Below are 21,030 nucleotides of genomic sequence, written 5' to 3' on the forward strand. Positions count from 1 at the left end.
ATGTTTTATATAGTTTATTATGCAAGAATTGTGTGAATTTTACAGGTCTTGAAGGTGAGAAAGAAGATTTATGTAAATCAGGGTTACTAAAGCCTTTAGATTCTACTGAAACTGACCAGGTTCAGAACAAGCAGTTGCAAAATTGGCTTTTATCCCAGCAAGACTGTGAATATAAGTCATTCAGATCAAGAGCCATTTGGAATCTCCAGCATCAGAAAAAAGGGAACTATAGATGGTTACAGCAAACCATTGGGAAATTTCCTGAAAAGTCTAACTGTAAACAGGAGCAAATTCAGCTGAGTAGAGGACTGGGTTAGATTCAACTTGCAAGACCCAGGTTCTAGGCTTGAAATTATCCACAGTCAATGCATGTCTAACCCTCAGTCTGGTCTGAGAGGGAAAATCTGACTCAGTAGCTTGGGTAAGTAAACCTGAATCTGTTGAATAAAAAGTGTAAGAGAGATGCTGAAATTTTATATATAAATCTGGGTTATAACACTTTAGAAATAGGTTTTAGAGTAAGGCAGTGGATCTCAAAGTGTGGTCTTTGTATCAGCAGCACCAACAGCACCTAGGATCTTGCTAAAAATACAAATTCTCTGGGCCCATCCCAGACCTCTAAGTCAAGAACTCTGAGGGTAGGGCTCAATAATCTGTGTTTTTGTGAGTCCCAGAAGTGATTCTGTTACATGCTAAAGTTTGAGAACCACTAGTGCAAGGTTATTGATAAATATGACATTACTATATCATTTTCCAACAATAAGACGGTACTAAGGTGTTCCCAGCATGTTAAAGGTAAAATAATTTGATATAATACACCTGAATTTTTATAGCTGTACATTAAAACAAATATTTAAATTGGTGAGTGAGATCTAAGTTTTTTATTTAGATATTTTATACGTTGCAAAAATAATATGTGACTAATTTTAAATGCTAATTTAAAAAAAATTAATGAATTGTATATGAGATAAAGTACAACCAGCAGATAATTCTCTTGATACTTGAAAGCTCTTGAACATTAAAGAATCTATGCACTAGCCATATCAAGAAAAGAGGAAAATAAAGATGAGTAAAAACAGTTTTGGACTTTCAGCTTCAGGTTCCGCATGTAAGGAACTTGGAAGTTGACACTCTATCCTAAAAGTAAAAAGCTGAAGGAACTGAAAACTCAACAACTTTTCTTAGATCAGTAAGAGAAGAGAAGTCACAGGGCAAACTGCTGTCCCTCAAATTGGAAAGACAAACAGGTAGATGCAGAGAATTACAACATACCGGAGCACAAACTTTGGTGGAAACCGTTGCATAGGCAGGAAAATCTGAACTGTAATTGATGAATTGCTGGAGGCTAGGTGTGGACATGTCTGAGAGTTAAAAACTCCAAGCGGACCCAGTCATAGTGAGGGCTCCCACACTTCTGTGTGTTTAACCTTCAGGAGATTGACCAGATTCTCATAGTAAATATCAGAGAAAAGCCCCTTGTGCTTCTGTAGGGGGAGGGGAAAATGGACCATTTTGAATACAGCCTATTCTTCTTAACAAGGTCTGCTCTTAGGAGAAACTAGCTAATCAGAGCCTGTTGTGGTTTTATCAGATCCTAACTGACCTGGGGGTGGGAACCCAACTCCTGCCAGCTCTACCCTTTTATGAAGTAGAAGGGAAACACTCAACTCCAGCCCACTCCAGCCATCCTGTCCACCTGGGAGAAGGAAAAAAACCTGAGAAATGCTTGTATGATTCACAGGCACAGGTTCACTAAAAGACTCAGACCTCATCATAGGACTGCAGAATACATCCTCTTCGCCTACTTCTTGCTTCCTAAAGGCCTATTTACAGTAGTTCCTTTTCCCTACTGTATCATGTTGGGCTATCAAGAAAAAATTACAAGGCATACTAAAAGGCAAAATACAGTCTGAAGATGGAGAGCAAACATCCCAGACATGGCAGGAATGTTGGAATTAACAGGGAATTTAAAACAACTATGATTAATAAGCTAAGGGCACTAATAAATAAAATAGAAAGCATACAAGAACAGGAAGGCATATAAGCAGATGGGTAATGTAAACAGAGAGATGGAAATTTTAAGAGAGAACCAAAAAGAGAAGCTAGAGATCAAAAACACCATAACAGAAATGAAGAATGCTGTTAATGGGGCTTATCAGTAAATTGGGCAGGCTGAGAAAAGAATCTTTGAGCTTGAGGGTATGTCAATAGAAACTTCCAAATCTGAAAAGCAAAGAGAACAAAGATTAAAAAAAAAAAAAAAACAGATAACAACTAAGTATATGAAAAGATGCTCCATATTACAGGTCATCAGAGAAATATGAATTAAAACAACAACTATGAGATACCATACACACTTATTAGAATGACCAAAATCCAGAACAGAGATAGCAACAAATGCTGTTGAGGATGTCAAGCAACAGGAACTCTCATTAATTGCTGGTGGAAACACAAAATGGTACCAACACATTTTAGGAAATGGTGAACACACTGCCTAAGGCCTTCCCAAGGTTTTGGAAGGAGCAGGCACAAGCAAACTGGATCCTTAGCATAGGATTTTATCTGTCAACTTGGTTTCCTCTGGGGGGAAAAACAAAACCAAACCTCTGGAATCCACTATCCATACTCTCATCAGGCGATTTTAGCTCAGGAATTAATACAGGGATCTGAGCAGGAGAGGAGCAAGAGACCCCAGGAGTCATTCACATATTCGCTGCCCTTACCAGGTGTCCTTAGTAGTGCAGGCTCCATATTTGAGACAAGCCCACGAGGATAAATCAGGACAGGGCAAAGGGGAGGGGATGCACGTGGCTGACAGTTGGCCCAGGATCAAAGGAGCATCACCAATAGAACCAAAGAAGCTGGGGGAACTTTCAGCACCACTGCAAACTCATGCCAGAGGGGCGGCCTCTGCCGTGGGCTCCAGAAGGATCCTGCCCCTTGGGGGGGGAGAGGGTGTTGAGCTGGATCTGGCTTATCTGAAACAACCCTTGCACCGCCTCCCAAGCCCAACCACTATCCCACACCGGGGCCAAGCTCTCAGCTCTCACGCTCTGCTGAGAGACCCAGGGCGGATTGCATCGTCAGAAAAGATGTTCCAAGGACCAGGCTGGGGAGCCGGTACTAAACCAGGAGAGAAACAGGAAGCGAAGTGGTGGCTCCACTGGAAGAGAGACGACAGCCCCTGAAGCACACCCCCAAAAGCAACCTCACAGCCGAGAAGCCAGGAGCGAGGAGCCAAGGGTCTCCCAACCCGGGGCGTTCCTCCTCTCTTGAGGTTTCTGAGATACTTTTTCTGCCCCGGCCAGAAGGTGTAGAGGATGGAATTTGGACTAAGAGGAAGGCGCAGCTGTGTTCTGGCTGCGGCCACGGACAACCAGGAGAGCTCCAAGCGCTCATGGAGGCGGGGGAAGGAGGGCATAGCAGAGTTCACCTATCTGCACGTTAGCTTGGGGACAAAGGAGAGCGATGGCTGTGGTCCCCAACTCGGCTGGACTCAGAAGGGACCTGCGATTTGTACGCAGCCAGAGAATCAGAGACGATCCGAAGTACGGAGCAGTTTTCACTGCACAGCACACAGGGCTACGCGGTAGACTGGGATTGACATCCGGAGAGCCCACATAGACCACTCGGTTACCAGTGCGTCCTGCGCCAACGCCAGTGGGTGGCACGCCCGAGCCAGGGCACCCAGAGCTTCCCTCTACCCTGCGCAGTCTGCCCCGAAACTGAAACCACCGAAATCTCATTTTTCTGTAGATCTCTGCCAAATGTAAATTCTTGTAAAACCAGCTAACGCATTTCAGGCCCGCAGCTCCTGCCTTAGACATGCTGGTCAACAAGGCCCTGCTATGAGCCAGAACAAATTACTACCGGGTGTTTATCTCGGGCAACGATGCTCCACTGGCGCCTGGAACTTTGACCAAAATGCAAGAAGCACAACCTCAAATTGTTCTTCGTTATAACTCTTAGCCTTGTGTTTACTTAGCCAAATCTTCTCTTTCAAGATTCCTAGAGTCGTCAATATCTGATCAAGTACGTGGTATACTTTCTGTTGAATGCTGCAGTTACATATGCTTATCTTTGCAGAGCGCTTGTCATACTATATTGAAATGATCTGTTTATATATTTTTGAATCTTTCCATCTCCCTCCCACACTTCATTGGAAGATTCTCTGTACTGTGAAATACATCCTGAATAGAGTACATCTGTAATTCATTTCTCACTGCCCCTTGAGTGGCTGCTGTGTGTCAGGTTCTACACTGGGAAAGTGTGATGGAAAAAAATAGTCACAGCCTTTCATGCTACCTTACTAGAGAAGGAAACAAACTTAACATAAATCTACATGTATACTCTGTACTAAATGATATTAAGGGAAAGTACAAGACAGCTATGGATGGTATAACTCAGTAAGAATTTGTTAAACCGACCTAATTATATTTTTATGAATGTAGATCGAGAAAGCCAGTGAGATTATACAACTACCATACTGTTAAGAGAGAACTAAATTAATAGTGAAAAGAAAAGAAGAAGTAATGGTCACACGTGAGAGTGTAGCTCAGTGGTAGAGTGTGTGCTTTGTATGTGTGTGGTCTTGGGTTTGGTTCCCAGCATCTCCACTTTATCCTAGGAAGGTTGCCTTTGTTGGTGCTTTTAAAGCTCAGATATGCTTAATGCCACAAAACAGTTAAATGTTACCAAAAGTCTCTAAACAGTTATTTAAATCGTGTTAACTACATTAGAACTCCTTTAAGTCTGATCACATGCTAACAAAATCAGGTTTACCTGGTTGTGACTCATGGTGAATGAATCCACTCTCACCCCTTAGAATCTCTTCCTTTGTCATTTGGATCATCTCTCCTGTTAGCTTTGAGCTTTATTTCAGGAAATTTTGAGGTATTTACCTTAAGATATCTTTTCTGTTGTTCTTGTTACCGTGGTCTTTTCACCAACATGCTACCTTTTTATTGTATTTAGTTTTTTATTGATGTATCATTCTGTGTGCTTCCTGGCTCAATAGGGTAGCTACCAATACTGATTAGACTTTTGATCTTTGTAAGGACCTAATTTGTGAATGGTGAATTTAATTTATCCTTTTGTAAAACATTTTTTTACTCTATGTTCTGTCTTATATTCTAATATCACATGGTGAACATTTTCTCCTTTTTGATTCCAGCAAAGAAATTCCTCTCTTTCAGTTATTGTCCTATAATTTTCTTTTCAATATATTACACTTGCTGTGGTGTACCAGCTATTGACCTAAGGAGTGAGAACTTGACAAATTGAAGACTGATACCACACTGACCATATATGCTTATGATTGTTCTTATGTTCTGCGACCTGTAAACAGTGAATATTTCCAAGTAATTTAAATGTAAAATAGCTAAGTCAGTACTACCTTTCTTTATCTTATTTTGAAAAAGAAGTGCAGATGCTAAAATGAAGCCACATTGCTTCCAATGCTAGGACCTCTGGCTCCATTAGCTCTTTGGTGGTGGAGGGAATAGGGTAGGGGAGAATAATGCATGGGTATGTATCCCATTCAGTAATTTGTCTTGCAGTAACACCATGATCTTTGCCATGATGAGTCATTTACTCTAACTTCTCTTTTTCTTGGTTTCTCTTTGAAGCCAACTGCTTTTAAATAATACATACCATAGAACATACATAAGCCAAAGTAGGATGGATTCACAATATAGGTTAGAACAGGCCTTCTTCAATTAGGGAAACTGGTTCTGAAAGGGAAAAAAGCTTCTCATGTAAGAGGAGCTGGATACATAAACTTGCTCTGCATATTCATTCTACTCTGGTTGCCCTATCGATAGGCAAAGGAACTGTTATGGTGTTTGTTTGTTTATTTATTTATTTATATATTAGTGACAAAGGGTCTTGCTATGTTGCCCAGGCTGGTCTAGAACTCCTGGGCTCAAGCAATCCTCTCACCTCACCCTCCCAAATAGCTGTGACCACAGGTGCATGCCACCACACCCTGTTGTTATGTTTTTATGATTGATATTTTGATCCTGGTTCTTCATGATAATTACTAATAATGATCCAGTTTTAATAGGAAATAATAAACAATTTTAATAAGAAATAATAAGAAATTTAATAAGAAATAATAACAATCCAAAACCTCTTTCTTCCTTATCAAGCACATAGTAAGTTAACTGCCATCATCGTAATTTTTATCATCATAATTTTCATTATCACTATCATTCACTGGCATGCAAGACTCTAACAAGAACAATCCCTAAGGTCAAAAAAAGTGAAAGCTAAATTTGATTAAATCAAAATTAAGGGATTTCTTTTTTTATTTTTATTTTTAATCTTTAGGTTTTTGTTGTTGTTTTTGGTTTGAGACAAGGTCTCACTCCATTGTCCAGGCTAGAGTGCAGTGGCATGATCGTAGCTCACACTGTAACCTTGAATTCCTGGGCTCAAGCAATCCTCCTGCCTCAGCCTCCTGCATAGTCACAGGTGCTTGCCGCCACCACAGATTAATTTTGGATTATTTTTTAGAGATGGGTTCTCACTATGTTGCCCAGTCTGTGTTGAGAGTTAGGGTCTAGAGACATGAGAACCCCAGGAGTGGTACAGGACTTTGCCTAAGAGCAATCTGTTGACGTGTCAGTTCACAGAGCTAAAGCTGCTTGTCCTTAAGGGGAACATTGCACCAGTCAGGGATGTCTGCAAAGTGGACCCCACCTCAAGGCCTGAAAGCCATCCTCTGGATGTCTGAAAGCAGACCCAGACTAAGGGCCAAAGGCTAAGAGAATGATCAAAGGATGTCAACCTGGCAGATAAGAGCAATTAGCTATTCTAAGCTCGAAGCCATGTTCCTGCTCCTCTCCTGACCTCAAGTCTCAGTTGATGAGGAACTAAATAAGCAGAAAGAAGTGTATGGTCTCTTTGTTCTCATTTAGTTATATGCTTTGCTGTGGACTTATGATTTTATCTTTAACCTGTGTATGCTTAGCTGGTTTATTCTTAACTTGGGGCAAGTGATTTTAATCTTGGAAAATTTTGTAACAGTTTGCTCATGTAGGAAGAATTGAGTAAGGGATCTTGTGATTCTTTGGGGGGCCTTGAAACTTAAACTCATGATTTGTATATGTGAATCAGTGACTAATAATGATTGTTTGCTAAAAGAATAAATACTGATGTGGGACTTCACTCATGACTTCCTGGCTCACAGGAATGCTGGAGGACTCCTGATTTCCCCATCACTTTAATCTATACTTTGTCTCTGTTTCATTTATTTCCAATCTTCTGTGCGGTATCTGCCTGGCACCCATCTTTTTGGGAGGGTAGCAAACTCCCAGCAAGTCTGGTCTCAAACTCCTGAACTCAAGCAATCTTCCTGCCTCTGCCTTCCAAGTGCTGGGATTACAGGAATGAGCCATGGCACTTGGCTCATTGTAGTTTTGATTTGTATTTCCCTGATAATTAATGATGTTGAGCATCTTTTCATGTACTTTTTGGCTGTTTATATGTCTTTTTTAGAGAAATGTCTGTTCAAGTCCTTTGCCCGTTGTTTAATTAGGTTATTCAGGGTTTTTGTTTGTTTGTTTGTTTGCTACTGATTTGTAGGGGTTTCTTATATATTTTGAAATTAACCCCTTATCAGATATATAGTTTGTAAATATTTTCCTCCATTCTGTAGGTTGCCTTTTTATTCTGTTATTTCTTTTGCTATAATATTACTCAGATTTCTAACTTTTACTAGTTTCAATAGTGTAATGTGAAATTTCATTATTTAATTTTATAGTTCTCTGATTACTAATAAGCTTGAGCATTACTTCACATCCTTGTAAGCCCCTTATATCTCTTCTTTTTGTAAATGCTTGTTTATATCTTTTCCTCATCTCCTTATTTGACTTTCTACCTTTTCATTTTTGGTTTGCACTTCTGAGTAAAGTGTAGATTAGTACAGCCATCCTACAGAGAAATCTGCTTGGACTTAGGCAATTATGTAAACACATTCTCTGTGATCAAATGTGATTGGCACAAAAGATGCTCTGCCCTGATCTACCTTCAAGAAGGAACTTGTTGCCCCAGATTCTGTGAGCATTCAGCAGATAGCCCACATCTGTCAGGCCCTTCAGGGGTTGTCTCAGTAGCAAAAAGCTGCCTGCCCAAAATCATGCCCTTTTTGAGGCAGTTCACATCAGTGACTGAAGGAGTAGAAATAAGAAGACCCCCAAGTAGAGGATTCAGGCCATTTTAGCTTCAGAACTCCCCATGCTGTTAGGTGAGGCTGTTAGGCTTGCATCATAATTTGATTTCTTCTTCTTCTCGACCTTGTGTCTACTCCCTGTTTTCCACAGATGTGCATCCCAAAGATATTCTCTAATAAACATCTGGTACATTAAACTCTCTCTCAAGATCTTCTTCACAGAGAATCTAATCTGTGACATTAAGCCACTATACTCCTGTGTATATGGGAAATTCTAAGAAAATTTTTACACATGTATAGAGACATGTGGGAAGATTTTTAGTGCAACATTTATTATATTCAGAGAGATTTAGAAGCAATCTAGTGTCCATCCCTGAAGGCATGGAGAGGTAAAATGTGATTGTTTGAGATATAGGGAAAAAAGTGTTTTTCCTTTACTCACACTCAATGCAACAGAAAATACTTTATCTCTGGTCACCCAAATGTGAGTTTTTTCCCCACATTGATGACTTCTCCAGTGGACACCAGCTGAGTGTCCTGTAATTTAATTCATTTCTGACACTGTCTACCTGGAGTTAGAGTAGGTTAGAGTAGCCTCAGTTTAGGGGTTCAGTCCTACAAGACTGCCTCCCACTTCAGTTGTCAGTTGCAAGTCCCAGGTTGTGACCTGTACTTCTGACCAATAAGTTATAAATTAGGAGCTCCAATGATCCACTCCTTGCGTTTGATTAATTTGCTAGGGTGACTCACAGAACTCAGAGAAACACTTTACTTACATTTACCTATTTATTATAAAAAATACATAGGGCAAGGTATGAAGGAAGGGTGTAAAGTTTCCATGCCCCCTCCTGCTGTGCCACCCTCCAGGCATCTCCGTGTGTTCAGCAATCCAGAAGCTCTACAAATTCTGCCCTTTTAGATTTTTATGGAGGCCTCATTATGTAGCATGATTGATTAAGTCATTTTGGCCATTGGTGAGCAACTCAAATTTTAGCCCGTCTCCCCTTCCTGGAGTTTGAGGGGTAGGGCTGAAATTTCCAACCTTCTAATTACATGGGTGGTACCCTTGGGAACCAGCCCCCATTCTGAGGCTATCCAGGAGCCCACTAAATGTTGTCTCTTTAGAACAAAAGATGCTCCTCTAACTCAAGAAATTACAAAGGTCATAGGAGCTCTGTGTCAGGAACTGGGGTCAAAGACCAAATAGAACAAAAGATTCTCCTAGCATTCTACCTACAAGGATTTCAGAAGCTCTATGTCAGAAACCAAAGGTAGAGACACATATATACATATATTTTTTATTTCACAATATCACAGTGATAGACTTACACCATGAATTACTCTGCATCTGTTAGAAACAGTGAAAAAGATATACACATAGCAACATATAAAACATCATGCTTATGTTAAAGGGTAGGAAATATATTGGACTCTATAAATCATAACATTTACATAAATTAAAAATATATGGACAAAAGCAACATAAGTTACAATAAGACATACACAAAAGCACATTAAATACATTCAAATGATTGTATATGATGAGAGGAATCTGAGACACGAAAGGAAAAATGGGATAAAAATGGGAACAATTACACACATAAAAATATGAGAGAGAAGACTTTTATAAACTTATAAGGATGTGCAATCAAGAGGCGATTACAATGATCTTAAAGCTGCCTGAAGTATAAAAAAATAAAGACAGAATAAAAACTGTATATACTGCAATAATTTTGAAGAAATAGAAGCCATTTTTTGATTTAAAAAATTTTTAAATATACACATCATATTTTAATATATAATATAAACATTTTAACTTTTTGCTTTGAACTTTTATTTATTTGCTTTAAATACTTCTTTGGGGATGGGGACACCATACTTCTACTCAATTAAGAGAAACGTTTTTACAGTCCAGAGGTCTTTCATTTTTTTATTCCTACTAGGCCATGAATTCATAGGGAATAAGTTTCAGCAGCTAAGGCTCATTTTCATTGGCTCTTACAAAGTGTGCATCTCCAAATGTAGCAGGATGATGCTTCAGTTGAACCCACACATGTGCCTTTCTCTTTGGTTTCCTTCTTTTTCTAATCACTTTCTTTCATATGTTTCAGGAAGCTATTTGGGCTCTTAGAGACCTTAATGTGCTCAATATGTACATTAATTCTCTTGGCAAGAATCTCTCCCTTAACTTGTTTGTTTACAACAATGTCAACAGCATGCTAGTAACACTGTAGACTCTTCCACTTTTGCCATGGTAACATTTGTGGGCATTCCTTTTTGAACAATGCCCATTCCTTTGCCGTGTACAATATCACCTTTCTTGTAGGTTCACGTTACATAGCCAAAGGAACAATTTCTGAAAAGCCTAGAGAATGTATAGTGGGTACCTCTCCTCTTTCCCTTTGTGTTCATTTTGGTAAATTACTGGAAAATGGCAGTTTTTGGCTAAAAGGAAACTGTTTGGGAGATTTTTAAACAAAGTAGAGATCATACCATAATGAATACCCACGTACCTACTACATAGCTTCAGGACTTAGCATTATTTTGTTGTTTTTACTTTATCTTCAATAACTTTCATTTTTTATTTGTGCTTTCTTCACCCCCAAAATATAGTTCAAATGCCAGACATTATGCTAATGTCACCCATAAATATTTTAGGGTGTACAACTAATAGTTACGAGCCTTCTTTTTTAACATTACCACAATATCACAATTAACAAAATTACAAAACTTTCTTAATATAATCTAATGCTCAGTCCATGTTCAATTGTTTCCTTTTCCAATTATTTTGTTTGAATTAGGATTCAAACACATTGCGTTTGTCTGTTATTCTCCTTAAATGTCCTTTAATCTGTATCAGTTTCATCTCCTTTTTTATTCTATGCCATTTATTTCTTGACGGTCAATTTGTCCAGGATAATTTTCCACATTCTAGATTTAGCTGATAGCATTTTTATGGTGTCACTAAACACATTTATATATTTCCAATGTTTATTATAAACAGATGGTTTCATCTATTTGATTATAGAAAGAGTTAATTTTTTTAACACAAGTATTTTATTGGTGGTCCTGGGCATGTACTATGTCACTTCACCAAGACACACATAATGTGTGGTAGTCTCACTTTTGATGAGGTGAAATTTATCATTGGTTTTAGGTGATATCAGCCTGCTCCATCCATTCTAGAGTCCCCCATCTGATTTCATGTCACGGTTGTAGCAGCCATTGATGATTGTGACCTGGATGCGTTATAGCAATACCAGTTGTAAAATGTTGACTCTAATTTTATTATTGCTCCTGCATTTATTAGTTGTGATTTTCTATGGAAAAAAAATCTTTCCCTCTCAAATAGTTTATCCTGAAATGCATTGCATACAAGAGAAGTAGGATAAATACTTGATTCTTTTTCTACATTGGTCAGCTTTGAAAATAAAGTTGATATTAAAAAAACCTCCAACGGTTGGATATGGGAAAGTTATTGTGTGTGTGTGTGTGTTAATTTTATAACTAGGTTCTTTACTGAATATTCTATTTGTAGTAATTTTCCCATTTTGAGCCTACTAATATCCCTACCAATTTATCCCTTCCTATCAAATACTTAATCTTTTAATTACTTTTTCATGTCTAAATGCTTTATCTAATACTTCCAGTACAACATTAAGCAGTAGTGAAGATAATGGATATCCTTGTCATGAAAAAAAATTTAACGTATTTGGTTACAAGATACCTTAAAAAGACTTAAATAGGTAAAGACCATAAAAACCTATTAACATTATATATTACAAATTATTATTTTCCAGAAAAAATTATTTCTAGACATCAATAAGTTAAAAAAGGACAACAGTCTTTTTTTCCTCTCATGTTATGTATTCAATAAATATTCCAGACTAGCTCTGGCCTAGGCAAATCAGCTTTGGTTTTTGGATTGGTTAACAAATGTAGGTGTTGTGGGATAATTGGCTGTGTTAGAGGAAGTGGAAATGGTCATCTAGTCAAATGAACTTGTAAAATGAGCCTAACGTCATTTATTTTGACTGAAATTTTCTTCAACAAGAGATATTTAGATGCTTGGTCTTTCACACTCCCACTACGATATTTCAGCAAAGCGGCAGTAGTTCTGGATTCATTCAACCAGCCAATCTCATCTGTACCATTCAGTATAGGCTTGGGAGGCACCACATGCTATGACAAACAGCACTGTACTGTTCTTCATGTGCCTATCATCCCACAGTAATAACGGTGGCGGGGGGCGCTGCTTCCATATTTGGTGATTCAAGAAAATGTGAAGTATGCGCTGTAGTTGGAAGCTCAGAAGTATATTTTTTCTGCTATTACACCTCCAGGGTGTTCTTTGCTTCAAGAACTCCAGAATTCTTTTAAGAAGGAAGCGAGAGCGGGAGTGAGAAGGAATGAAGGAGTGAATGAAATTGAGAGCCTGTTATTTTAATCTTTTTTCTGTTTTCCAGTAGCACCATAGTATGAAATCGAAAGGCATGCTGAATGATTTGCAAAGATACTTGCTACCCAGCGCGTCCAGGACATTCCTGGTTGTGGCAATGCTCTTGGGGCAGATACCGAATACCACAAAGGCTGTTACAGGCAGGAAGAAAGCTGAACGAAAGAAGACACTAGGGAGAAATGAAAGTGGGAAACGGATCAGGAGAAGTCAAAGGGAGACGTGCTTTGACAACAAACGCGTCCTCCCAAAACTGGTTGGAGGTGCCGGGGATTGAACCCGGGACCTCGTGCATGCTAAGCACGCGCTCTACCACTGAGCTACACCCCCGACTGAGAGTGTGCAAGTTTGCATTCCTTTCATGATTTATAATCATTATTTCTTTCCCTCCTTAAGATTTAGTAACTCGCAAGGGAATCAGGAATGTAAATTCCCGAATTTGTGAAACAGCTGAGCTGGGTCCTGCACAAACAGCGTCAGAGAAAAGTAACAAAATGAGATTACAAAGGAAGGAGGCTGAAAGGAGACAATCTGTTGTCTCTCGCTCTTCTTAGCTTCATTTCCTGTCCTTTAAAACCTTAAGGCCCCAGGAGGCCAAAGCTGGTAGCGGTGCACCCAGAGTACCGGCAAAGACCGCGGTGTTCGGAGAGGAACTGAGAGCGGGGGAATCGTAGGGGGTTCTCGCTCGCCGTGCTCCTGTCTCCGCGCCCAGCACCATCTTTCTTGGAACAAAGACCTTCAAATCATCTGTTTCCAGAAGCCAAGAATGTCCAGTGATCGTTTTGTGGTGGTAATAGGGAACGTTCCTGCGAGGTCAAGATGTCATGCATCAATTATAAGGACAAAGTTTAAACACCCACCGGGTGAGAGCCATCACCTAGGCACCCAGATCCACGTCCCGAGCAGAGTTTACCTCCTGCAAAACCCTGACGGTACCCTGCTAAGTGGAGCTGGTCGGGGTGGAGAGGCATAGGGATGCTACTTGAATAAAAGGTGATTAGGTAAAGCAGGGCTGGCTTCTGTTTCTTGGCTACCAAGCCATGGGGAACGGGGGAACCATGAATTACTGGTTTCTTGAATGGCTTTGCGGGGAAAGGTTTCCATATTTTAGAAGAAGAGCTGGCCCGTCACGAATTCACAGCTGTTGACTTCTCAGGCACCTCCAGTGCAATCTCTCTTTCTCAAAATCACTAAAAAGTTGAAAAAAATAAAAATAATGCAAAATAGCCATATACCCTTTATTCAGATTTTAAACACTGTTAATGTTTTACCCTATTTGCTTTATCATTTGCTTGTTCTCTCTCCTGTAAGTTGCATACATCATATCAGTTTACTTAAGTACTTTACAACATAACCACAGTTATGTAGTTTTCTATTATGAACTTTAGTAAATTTAATACTGATACAATGGCTGCATTTAATCTAAAGTCTGCATTCCAAGTTGACCAGTTGACCCAATTTTTCCCTCAGAATTTAGTCTAGGGTCAGGCATTGCATTTATTGGCATGTGTTTTTTAGTTTTCTTTAACCTAGAACATTTCTACGGTCTTTCTTTGTCTTTTATGACATTAATATGTCATTTGAAGAATACTGTCCTTTTGGTTTCGGTTTTTCAATACTATGTCTTTCATTTTGGGTTTGACTGATGTTTTCTCATGGTTAGGTTCAGATTATGCATTCCCCATAAGACTACTACATAGGTAATGTGTATTTATCTATTTTCAGCCATTTATTTGTGCTTTTTGATTCTTGGTTTTTAAAAAAAGTCTTCACCAATTATGACTGACTAGAAGCTCTGACGAAGTTTCCTAATCTCCAACAGTTAGTGTCTAGATAATACATTCCTTGTGACATTTCTGGGCTCACAAAGAGTTGGGGAATTTTTTAGGGGTCACTCAAAACAAAATAAATAAATAAATACTTTCTGGGCTCTAAAGTGATTCAGGAACATCTGGAGCCCAGGCAGTCAGTGGTCAGTAGTCAAAGCTATAGATATAGGAGCCCTGCCTAAAATTCCTGGGAGCAATAGGGAGCAAGAACTGCAGGAAGCCAACCTGAACCAGTGGAGGTGCAGGTTTATCCTGAAGCCAGATACCAGTAGAAATACAACTGTGAGGATGAATGTTTAATATCAAAACAGCAGAGAGGTGGAGGAGCTGAGCCTGACACTCTTGTTATGGGCCAAAACCTGTAGAAGAAAAATACACAAAGCCTAATAAACCTGTGGGAAAGCATTACATGTACCAACACATACATAATGGGAATCTCACAAAGAGAGATGAGAGAAAGAAAGAGGAGGAAGAATATTTGAAGAAATAGTGTTTGAAAACTTCCTAAATTTGATGAAATTATGAATCTACACATAAAAGAAGGTCAATGAACTCAAAGTTGCATAAACTCAAAGATATCCACACTGAGACATAATAAATCAAACTGTCAAAACCCCAAAACAAAGAGAAAAAGAATCTTAAAAGCAGCAAGGAGGAAGGACTACTTATGTACAATGGAATCTCAGTAAGATTAATAGCCAATTTCTCATCAGAAACCATGGAGTGAAGAACACAATAGAAGGACATATTTAAAGTGCTGGAAAAAAAAAAAATAAAAAGAAACACCTACCAACCAAGAATTTTAGATCCATCAACACTATGTTTCAAAAATGAAGAAGAAATTAAGACATTCTCAGATAAACAAAAGTAGAGAAAGTTTGAAAATAGAACTGACCTAAAAGAAATGTTAAAGGGAGTCCTTCAGGCTGAAATGAAAAGACACTAGACAGAAACTCAAAGCCATATCAAGAAATAAAGAACACTAGGGAAGGTAACTACATAGGTAAATATAAAAGGTAGCATTGTTGCATTTTTTTGGTTTAAAACTCCAGGCTTTCTTCCTATGTGATAAAGGACAAATGCATAAAACAATAATTATAAATCTATGTTAATGGATACAATGTATAAAGATAGAATTTGACATTAAGGAGACAGAGCTGTTTTTTATAGTATTGAAGCTATGTTGGTATTTTTTCAAACTAGATTGTTACAGATTTAAGGTGCTAATTGTAATTACCATTAAGAAAATAATTAAAATATATAGAAATGGAAATGGGAAAGGACTCAAAACAGTACACTAAAACCAAAAATCAATATAACGCAAAGGAAGGAAGAAATGGAAGAATTGAAGGACAAAAAAGATACAAGACAAATTGAAAACAGATATCAAAATGACAGAAGTCCTTCCTTATCAGTAATTACTTTAAATGTAATTACAATTCCAATTAAAAGGAGAAAGGAGCAGAATGGATTTTTAAAAAACATGATCCAACTATATGCTATGTACAAGAGACTTACTTTAGATCCAAAGACCCAAAGAGATTGAAAATGAAAGAATGAAAAAATATATTTCATGCAAATAGTAACAAAAAGAGAGCAGGAATAGCTACAGTGTAACAGAAAAAATAGACTTTAAGTGAAAAACTGTTCTGAAACAAAGAAGGACATTATATAATGATAAAAGGGTCAATTCACTAAAAGGATTGAACAATTATAAACATATATGCACCAAATATCAGACATCCAAATCATATGAAGCCAACACTGATAGAATAAGGGAGAAATAGACAATACAACTGAACAGATCAATAAAGAAATAGAGTACTTGAATAATACTACATATCATCTAGACCTAATAGACACACATAGAACACTTTCATACCACAACAGCAGAATATACATTCTTCTCAAGTGCACTTGTAACATTCTACATGAATAAAACATATGCTAGACTACAAAACAAGTCTGAATAAATTTAAAGTATCATACAAGGCAAATTTTCCAACCACAATAGAACGAAACTAGAAATTAATAACAAAACAAAGACAAAAATTCACAAATATGTGGATTTTAAATAAAACACTTCTAAATATCCAATGGGATAAAGAAGAAAACGCAAGGGAAATGAGACAATAATTGCATTAAAAACCGCAAAACACAAAATGCCAAAACATATGAGATGCAACAAAAGTAGTGTTCAGGGAAAACTGATAGCTGTAAATGCCTATATCAAGAAAGAAGAAAGATCTTGAATCAATAACCTAACTTTACATCATAAGCAACTAGAAAAAGTTAACAACCTAGCACAAAGAAAACAGAAAGAAGGAAATAATAAAGATTAGAGTAGAGCTAAATGAAACAAAGAATAGAAAAATAGTAGAGAGAATGAAATCCAAGTTGCTTTTTTGAAAAGATCAACAAAATTGATGAATCTTCAGCTAGAATGACTAAGAAAAAAAAGAAGACTCAAATTATTAAAATCAGAAATGAAAGTGGGGATATTACTGCTGACCTTAGAGAAATAAAAAGGATTAGAAGAGAAAACTATGAACAATTGTACACCAATAAATTAGGTAACCTAAATGACATGAACAAATTCCTAGAAACATATCCTACCAAGACTGAATCATGAAGAAATAAAAACATCTGTACAAACCTAGAGATTAGAACATTTGTACATTGCTGATGGGAATGTAAAATGGTACAGCAACTGTGGAAAACAGTTTAGTAGCTCCTCAATAAGTTAAACATAGAATACATTAACCATCATATGAACCAGAAATTCCATCCCTGCATATATCCCCAAAACAACTGAAAACGTGGTTCAAACAAAAACTTATACATGAATATTTATAGCAGTACTGTTTACAATAGCTAAAAGGTGAAAACAATGCAAATGTCCATCAAATGATGAATGGTTAAACAAGATATGGTTTATCCATACAATGGAATATTATTCAGCCATAAAAAGAATGAAGTACTAATGCATGCTACAACAAGGATGAACCTTGAAAGTATGCTAAGTGACAGTAGTTAAACACAAAAGATAACATACTGTATGATTTCATTTATACAAAATATCCAAAATAGGCAAATGTATAGAAACACAAGGTGGATTAGTGGCTTCCAGGGGCTGGGAAGAAATAGTGTTGGGGAGCGACTGCTTAATATGTATGAGGTGTCCTTTTAGGGTGATGAAAATATTCTGGAATTAGATAGTGATGATGATTGTACAACATTGTGAACGTACTAAATGCCACTGAGTTATATACTTTAAATAATTAAAAATGTGATTTTTATGTTATATGAGTTTTACTGTGATGTGTGCCTAAGAGAAATAATGATGGGGGAAAAAGTAAAAAAAAGAAAAAAGTCCAAATATATCAATAGTCATTATAATCAGAGATGAATTAAACAACATAAAGGATAGTTCAATTATATATAACAAGACGATTTATATTACTTAGAGGAGTTATGACTAAGGATACAGAAAGGATAAAAATAAAAGAATGATAAAGTTTGCATGAAATAAATGTTAACCGAAATATAGCTGAGGTTGCTATGTTTATGTCAGATGAAATAGACTGTAAGACAAAAATCATTATATGATAATAAAAGACAACTCACTACTAAGACAAAAATATAATCATATATGCATCTGATAAAATAGCCTCAACATATACAAAGCAAAATTTCATAGAACTGCTTGGAGAAATTAATGAATCACCATCACAGTGGAAAATTTCAACACTACTATTAGTCAAAGACACTTCAAATTGGAAAAAAAAAAAAAAAAGCAAGTATTAAGACAATTTGAAGCACACCATAATCTAATTTGACATAATGGACCTCTGTAAATTTTTGTTTGCAATATTATTTAATAAGGTTTGTGTGTGTGTGTTTTGTTTTTGTTTTTTGAGAAGGGGTCTCGCTCTGTTGTCCTGGTTAGAGTGCAGTGGCATCATCATAGCTCACTGCAGCCTCAAACTCCTGGGCTCAAGAAATCCTCCTGCCTCAGCTTCCCAAGTAGCTGGGACTACAGGTGGGTGCTACCATTCCCAGCTAATTTTTAAAATATTTTTGTAGGGACAGAGGTCTCACTCTTTTGCCTGGGTTGGTCTCAAACTCCTGGCCTCAAGCAATCCTCTCACCTTGGCCTCCCAAAGTGCTAGGATTACAGGTGTGAGCCACCCCACTCAGCCTAGACTATTTTTTAGAGTAGTTTTAGGTTCACAGAAAAATCGAACAGAAAGTAGAGTTCCTGTATATCCCCTCCCCGTCCCACGCACAACACCCCTCATTATCAACATCCCACCAGAGCAATACATTTGTTACAGTTGGTGAACCTGCATTGACACATTATTGTCACCCAAAGCCCATAGTTTACACTAGGGTTCACTCTTGGAATTGAACATTCTATGAGTTTTGACAAATGTATAACGACATATATCCACCATTATAGTATCATAAGGAATAATTTTACTGCCCCCTCCAAGTCCTCTGTGCTCTGTTTATTCATCTCTTTCTTCCTATCCTTGGCAACCACTGATCTTTTCACTGTCTCCACAGTTTTGCCTTTCATATAGTTGGAATCATATACTATGTAATCTTTTCAGATTGCCTTCCTTCTGTTAATAGTATGCATAAGTTTCCTCCACATCTTTTCATGCCTTGATAGCTCATTTCTTTTTTTTTCTACTTTTCATTTTATTTGGTATCTGTAAATGTATTTTCCATTTGTATTTCACATACAAAATTATACAGAAGAGTTGGAACTATTTAATAACAAAATTATTACAATTTAAAGTAAAAAACTTTAGTAAACTTTTTAAAAAGTAGAGAGATTTATGATTTCAAAGAAAGTTTTAATATTTCTGGGCTTAGAATGGTGTGACTTTCTGAGAATTGGAATAATGGATTTGGCAACAGGGAGTTTAAAAATGCTATAATGGTTTAGTCTACAGCCAAAAGCATCAATAGATACAACAGGTACATTGTTTCTGAGCCCTAATTATAACACTTAGGTTCCCAATTTTTATTTTCTGGGGATACCCTCTTATCCCCAAGTTATCAAACAAAATATATTTTAATTCACATACATTTAAAAAGAAATGAGTAAAGATAGTGTTTACCAGTCTTAAAGAGACAGTTAAGAAGAAAATATTTATTTCAGACTGCTAGTGGAGAATTTGCCAAATTATATTTTATATAGTCTCTTGTCTCTGCTTACCTTGAGGACAGAGATTGTGTATCACCCTCATCATCATTATTTTATTTGTATAAATTTATGGGATACAAGTGTAATTTTGTCACATGGATGTATTGCATGGTGGTGAAGTCAGGGCTTTTAATGTACCCTTCAACAAAATAAGGTACATTGTACTCATGAAGTAATTTCTCATCATCCACCCCCCACCTACCTCACTTTTCTGAGTCTCCAGTGTTTATCATTCCACACTTTATGTCCATGTGTACCCATCATTTAGCTCCCACTTACAAATGAGAACATGTGGTATTTGTCGCTCTGCGTCTGATTTGTTTCACTTAAAATAATGGCATCCAGTTCATTTATGTTGCTGCAAAAAAGACATGATTTCCTTCTTTTTATGGTTGAATAGTATTCCACTGTGTATATATACCACATTTTCTTTATCCACTCATCCATTAATGAACACTTAGGTTGATTCCATATTTTTGCTGTTATGAATAGTGCTGCGATAAACATCTGAGTACAGGCATCTTTTTGATATAACAATTTCTTTTCTTTTGAATAGATACCCAGTACTGAGATTGCTGGATCAAATGGTAGCTCTATTTTTATTTCTTTGAGAGATCTCCAAACTGTTTTCCACAGAGGTTGTACTAAATTACATTCCACCAACCAACAATATATGACTTCCCTTTTCTCTGCATCCTCACCAACATCTGTTTTGTGTGTGTGTGTGCGTGTGTGTGTGTTTTTGGAGACAGAGTCTGACTCTGTTGCCAGGGCTAGAGTGCCATGGCGCCAGCCTAGCTCACAGCAACTTCAAACTCCTGGGCTCAAGCTATTCTCCTGTCTCAGCCTCCGGAGTAGCTGGGACTACAGGCATGTGTCACCATGCCCGGCTAATTTTTTTCTATATATATTTTTAGCTGTCCAGATTATTTCTTTCTATTTTTAGTAGAGACGAGGATTCTTGCTCAGGCTGGTCTCGAACTCCTGACCTCGAGTGATTCTCCCGCCTCGGCCTCCCAGAGTGGTAGGATTACAGGTGTGAGCCACCGTGCCGAGCCTTTTTTGTCATTTTAATAATAGCCATTGTGACTCGTGTAAGATGATATTTCGTTGTGACTTTAATTTGCATTTCTTTGATGATTAGTGATGTTGAGCATTTTTTAATACACTTGTTAGCCATTTGTATGTCTTCTTTTGAAAAATGTGTCCTGTGCCCACTTTTTAATGGGATTATTATTATTCATTGTTGTTGTTGAGTTGTTGTAGTTCTTTTTAAATTCTGGATATTAATTCCCTATTAGATGTATAATTTGTGAACATTTCTCCCCTTCTGCAGGTTGTCTATAACTTTGTT

The 21,030-nt window shown here is 37.5% G+C and overlaps 1 non-coding gene across 1 annotated transcript; it reads right to left on the reverse strand.

The window, feature by feature from the left end:
• Window positions 1–12,887: 12,887 nt before the first annotated feature.
• On the reverse strand, window positions 12,888–12,959 carry TRNAA-AGC (transfer RNA alanine (anticodon AGC)). Its single transcript has one exon. It is a non-coding gene; the product is annotated as a tRNA-Ala (tRNA).
• Window positions 12,960–21,030: the final 8,071 nt, after the last annotated feature.

Source organism: Eulemur rufifrons, chromosome 18 (assembly GCF_041146395.1).
Source record: "Eulemur rufifrons isolate Redbay chromosome 18, OSU_ERuf_1, whole genome shotgun sequence".
Taxonomy (NCBI): Eukaryota; Metazoa; Chordata; class Mammalia; order Primates; family Lemuridae; genus Eulemur; species Eulemur rufifrons.